Source organism: Pinus tabuliformis, chromosome J (genome assembly GCF_031772625.1).
Source record: "Pinus tabuliformis cultivar Carrire ecotype Pingquan chromosome J, CPIR1, whole genome shotgun sequence".
Lineage (NCBI taxonomy): Eukaryota > Viridiplantae > Streptophyta > Pinopsida > Pinales > Pinaceae > Pinus > Pinus tabuliformis.
This window is the reverse complement of record NC_142295.1, coordinates 209,876,092-209,882,192: the sequence shown is the minus strand read 5'-3', so window position 1 is coordinate 209,882,192 and position 6,101 is coordinate 209,876,092. Positions and strand designations below refer to the sequence as shown.

Here is a 6,101-nt window from a genome sequence, read left to right as displayed (position 1 = left end):
TGATAGAACACATAATGAAGAACTTGTTAGTTAACACAAATCATTGACAAATATGTTAGATAATGAATATTTCTCAATGAGATTGTTAGGGAAATAAATGAACCTCATGAATAAAATTAACGTTGATGGATGCATTTTCTTTTGCCATATCTGTGATCATACATTTGACCACTAAAGGTGTTACGGCTTACAGAATAAATTTGGCATTCTAATAAAACATGTCTTCGGAAAAATAATTGTGTATTTTTTGAGGGAAACCAATGCAATGAAGTGCAGACTGAAATCGCTCTAATTTTTGCATCATTCATAATAAAAACATCAAAATATTGCCAAAAAAATATGAAAATTCCATCCACCTTCACATTGTCCAATGTACTTAGTAATGTTTGTATCTTCTTTTCACTCTGTGCTTTTTGAAGCACATATTGAATGTATTGGGTCTTCATTAATAACAATTCCTCATTGGAATATTTCTTTGCACCACTCCTAAGCACAAAAAATAATCAACTTTTAACATCTTAAACTTCGATGCAATTAAATCAAGAAAGAATGAAATATCTTAATTTCCTTACTTTGGATGATGCATGCCATAAACAGTGCTAGTGTTGATCATCTTAAAATAAAATTCAATGGGTTTTCTAGATGTTTCTTTCTGTCAAAGCCTCTACATTATCAATAACAATATAAACCATCAGAAGGAAAGACAATGTAGAAAATCAAACAAACAAAGTAACATATGAACATGCATAGGCAAATGCATGTCGATATATATAAATTACACAGACAACTGTATCATAAATGAGAGATGCCACTATGGATCCATGCCATTTCACAAAAAGAAGATTATGGGTAATTAGATGCATCTTTTCTTGTTTGCAAATGTTATGAGAAACAATTTCAACCCAAAAATAATTTATCGAAAAAATAATATATAAAGAAATTTTGCATGGCACACCTCGATGTTTTCCTGCTTCTTATGATAATCACGAGCCCTAAGTACATAGTCCTTGTGTTTCTCTAGTAACCCAAATTTTTTCCTTTCAACCCTACATGGACAAAATGCAAATAATATAATGTTTTCTTCATAATTTATATTTCTAGGTTTCCAAAGTTTACAAACAAATATGCCAAAAATCATATTATTGTATTACTTTCTCCAAAATAAATCACAAACTAAAAATTCTAAGGAAGAAGAAATACATACGGTTGGACGCGTTCCTTGTGAGCCCTCCTTTTTACAACATTTCTTAACGATGACATAATTGAAAACTAGATAACGTAAATCTCCAAAGACAAAACAATTTAAAAATACAAATAAAAACTTCTTTAGTGTACTCCTCATCATTACTCAGTGCGAGACACACAAACTAGATACCATGATTACTGCCTAATGGGCCAATAAAGCAATAAGACTATATGTTTCTAATTAGTAACAAGTTAAACACCAAGTTCATATAGTTCAAACCTCAAGCTGTCGAGTCCAGAGTTCAAACTTCCAGTTGTTGAGTCACTGCTATTCAAATTGCAGTTCAGGCTCTAAAGCCCTCTGCTTCAGCGCCAACCTTCAGTCAATCAACATACATATTTCCTGAACTTCAGCCTGATAGGTGCAGAAAAAACCTGGATATTTTTTTCTATTGGGTTGTATCTCGAGTTTGGCTTGCAATCAGGAAACTAATGGGGATTTTCAAAGCCTAAAGATGTCAATGAATACTAGTGAAAATCCAACTATTTCTATTCTAGTCCATATAGAAATATGGTTCAAGGAATAACAAGGAGAATTTGCAGCTAGTCCCTTCCTTTAGACAATAATCCACAACTTTTTAAAAACTTTTAAAAGAAACAAAACAAAAACTGTGTCACAATTTGTTCAATCTATTCAAAACTAAAGGTGTATATGTTCAAAAAATATAACATAAACAAAACCAACAAATTTATTGAGCTAGAATGAAATAAATGTTCAAAAAACATAAACCTCAAGTTTCAAAAATCATATTACAAGAGAACTGTAATATGGCTACAAATGAACCATTTTTATATTCTAGACTAATTTGGCAAATTGTAAACTTATTCTAAATGGAAAACGTATAAGGCAGAAAACCTTTTCTATTAAAAAAAAACTATAAAGAAGTCAAATTACAACAAATGAAGTTTGAGTGTTAGGAATCACTCTTAAATGGAATATAAAACATACACAGGCTCAGAAGGATACACAAGTTCGTTTTCTTTGCTCGAGTAGTTACATTTTTGGAATTTATTGTAAATATTTTCAATATGATTTTAATGCTTAAAACATCTTGAGAAATAAGTTATATGAGATCGATTAGTTAGATGATTGTGCTTTCATTATGCACTGGAGAAATATTTAAGATAAGAATAAGGGTTTATTGGGCCCCCTTAGTGCCTTCAGATAAAATTAAATTAAAAATGGGTATTGAAGAATTCTTTGTGCATTGGAAGACTTCTCTGTGTTGTGGCTTATCAAGCAATCCTTGTGTATGGAAAATATATTTTCGTTCATTGGACTTTCTTTGACAGTCATGTCCTGAGGGGCTGCCCCACAAAGAGTAGACTTCCTTCTACCTAAGTGTCAGATCTAAGGGATATCTATTCTGCTAGCATAGCCTTGGAATTGCAACAGATCTCATCCCTTCGAAACTCATGCCATGTGCCAAGAATGGGAGCCTGGTGGGCAGCTTGACACTCCATTGACTTCACCAGCTAACCAAATCCCCATTGTTATAAAAGAAAAATAGATTTTTAACACTGGCTCCTAAATGCCCTGAAAATAAGTTTTGAACATGGATCTTTTAAACTGAGTTGTGCTTTCGGAAAATGTTTCAAATGTGGGATCCCTAGTACAATGGGAAAATATAATAGAATGCAATAGATAAAATGAATCCAGGAGATGAAAATTTTCCATCCATCATTTTGAAGCTAGATTCTTACTAGAATGATGATTGAGACATTTCCATTACTGCTTAGGATGTTATGATCATTAATTAAATTTAAGTGTTCACAGATTTGGACAAAGAAAAGTTGACAGGCATCATTTTGAAGATTCTAAAATTGAAATTAGCATACAAACATAGCAGATTCATGCATTGGAAAAACTCACATGCATATTTGACTGGCATCAACAAAGAATTCAATGATGATATAGATGCTCCAGTATCCTTGAAAGTTTCATGGACTGTAGTTGCTTATGCTCCACTGATTGTACAACAGGCAGGGGATGGAAATTCTTTTGGGGGGCTATCAAGGTCTTCTACACCAGGACTTGGAACATTAGGCAATGAGTCTAATGATGTAGAAGTTAGTACTTCTCATGAAGAATCTTCCAGCTCTGATCAGATTACAAGTGAAGCAGCTCTGAATGCCTTCAATGGAAGGAAGAGAAAACAAATGCAAAAGGATAAAGCAAAGGATTTTTCTTCTCTTCAGGCTGAGAAGGATACACAGGTTGGTTTTCTTTGCTCAAATAGTCACATTTTTGGAATTTATTGTAAATAATTTCAACATGATTGTAATTCTTAAGACATCTTGAGAAATAAGCTATATGAGATCGATTGGTTAGATGTTTGTGCTTTCATTGTGCATTGGAGAAATATTTAAGGTAAGAGTAAGGGTTTATTGGGCCCCCTTAGTGCCTTTAGATAAAATTCAGTTAAAAATGGGCATTGAAGAATGCTTTGTGCACTGGAAGACTTCTTTGTGTTGTGGCTTATCAAGCAATCCTTGTGTATGGAAAATATATTTCCTTTCATTGGAGTTTCTTTGAGAGTCATATCCTAAGGGGATGCCCCACAAAGAGGATACTTTGTTCTGCCTAGGTGCCAGGTCTGAGGGATATCTATTATGCGAACATAGCCTTGGACTTGCAACATATCTCATCCCTTTGAAACTCATGCCATGTGCCAAGAATAGGAGTCTAGTGGGTAGCTTGACACTCCATTGACTTCACCAGCTAACCAAATCCTCATTGTTATAAATGAAAAATAGTTTCTTAATGCTGGCTCCTAAATGCCCTGAAAATAAGTTTTGAACATGGATCTTTTAAACTGAGTTTGGCTTTGGGAAAATGTTTTGAATGTAGGAACCCTAGTACAATGGGAAAATATAATCAAATGCAGTAGATAAAATGAATCCATGAGATGAAAAGTTTTCATCCATCATTTTGAAGCTATATTCTTACTAGAATGATGATTGAGACATTTCCATTACTTCTTAGGATGTTATGATCATTAATTAAATTTAAGTGTTCACAGATTTGGACAAAAGAAAAATTGACAGGCATCATTTTGAAGATTCTAAAATTGAAATTAAAAGAAGATAAATAAAATTAAAAAACAATAAAATACCTCCTTGGGGCTTGTTGCTCTTTTAAGAAGACTCTTTTAATACTTGGATTTGTTATCCAAATGATTTTGACACTTTTTCAAAGAAGAGAGGGCTTGCTTTCTACTCTAAAAATAAATCTATCATACATGACAAAATAAGAAACACAGAAACATAGTAACCATAGACATAGCTGACCTGAACATAATGAAATTGGTTGAACATTACAGTTAATGCTCATGATGCTCCCATTCTATATAATGATAAAACCCTGTGTGCAGAACGATTAACATTGGTGAGTGTACAAAAAAATTTAAGTTAAGCAAATCTATAAGCCACAATGCAGACACCTTGCAACTACTTAAACCCACTAAAATTTTGATGATGAGCTATAATATAATCTATAAGAAATGATAACTCACAATAAATATAATCCGGAAAATTTTTATTTTGTAACGTAGGACATGGAACAACACAATATAACATGGGAGAAATGACTTACCTACGATGTTGCTGAAGAGTACTTGGACGTGGAAGAACACACCCTAAACAACTTTCTTCCTTACCAATGTTCACCACAAATGTTCACCATGTCCACTCCTCCAATTTCCTACGCTCCGGCATTTGGAGGCCTCCCGTCTCTTCATCTGCCAATCATATAAATTTAAGTGTTCACATATTTGGACAAAAGAAAAGTTGACAGGCATCATTTTGAAGCTAAATTGTTACTAGAATGATGATTAAGGCATTGTCATGACCACTTAGAATGTTATTGTCATAAATTAATTTTAAAGGCTTAGTATAATAATTGTGACATAATTATAGGATTGGGTGTTGGGTTCTAATTGAAGCCTAATGGAAGTTGAGAAATTTGAATGTTAAGGGACAAAGAAATATATGGACTTGTTTCTACATAGTTGTCTATGAGATGGATATCCTATAAATTACTAGAGCCTAAAAAAACAGAGAATACTTCAAAATTACCTGAAGTGCTTCATATTTTACCCTCCAGAAATCGAGGTGATTTCTTAGAGGATCCCACACTGCTAACATTATCTGTATGAACCAAAGGATATCAAGAATGCAAAAATTTCTCAAAGGGATAGAAACTCGGTGGATCCATTATCTCTTAAATGAAAAAAAACAGGCAGAGAAAACCCTAGCAGCCAGAGAAGGAGATACAAATTATAGCCATGGATATATAAAGCATGTAAGGGAATGAATACTACTGAAAACAACCAAGAAACAACTACAACAAAGAAAGAAAAACAATAACAAATAGTGTGTTACCTAAAAATATAAGGACTGCGATGAGGTGTACCGATTGACCCCACAAATGCCACGTATGCAGAGGTTTCAGAAAAAAGGGCATGCCTGTGGCTTTTTGTCTTGTAGCAGTGAAACCCAAAAATCACATTAATAAGTAATAATGCTAATGAAGGTTGTAGACGCAGTAAAAAAAAGGAAATAATAAACAAAATGAATCCCTCCATAACATGATAGTTAGGTTATCTCTTGGAAACAAAAACAATAAGCATTTAATTAGAATCCCTCCCTAACATGATGGTTGGGCTTCCTCTTGGAAACAAAAACACAACAACAAGCATTAAATTCAAAACAAGTCTGATCTAAAATATAATTCTCAACAAAAAAATCTTCAATTATGAACAATCATCAGTGTACAAAGTCATATAGTCCAGAAGATTGTTCTCGGAGTGTCATTGAAGGCAACTATTTCTATCCCAAAGTCACAATATATTGAA

At 33.2% G+C, this 6,101-nt stretch overlaps 1 pseudogene; it reads right to left on the bottom strand.

Annotated features, from left to right (window-relative positions):
- Window positions 1–208: 208 nt before the first annotated feature.
- LOC149226434 (putative U3 small nucleolar RNA-associated protein 11) lies at window positions 209–1,260 on the bottom strand (annotated as a pseudogene).
- Between the last annotated feature and the right edge of the window lie 4,841 nt (window positions 1,261–6,101).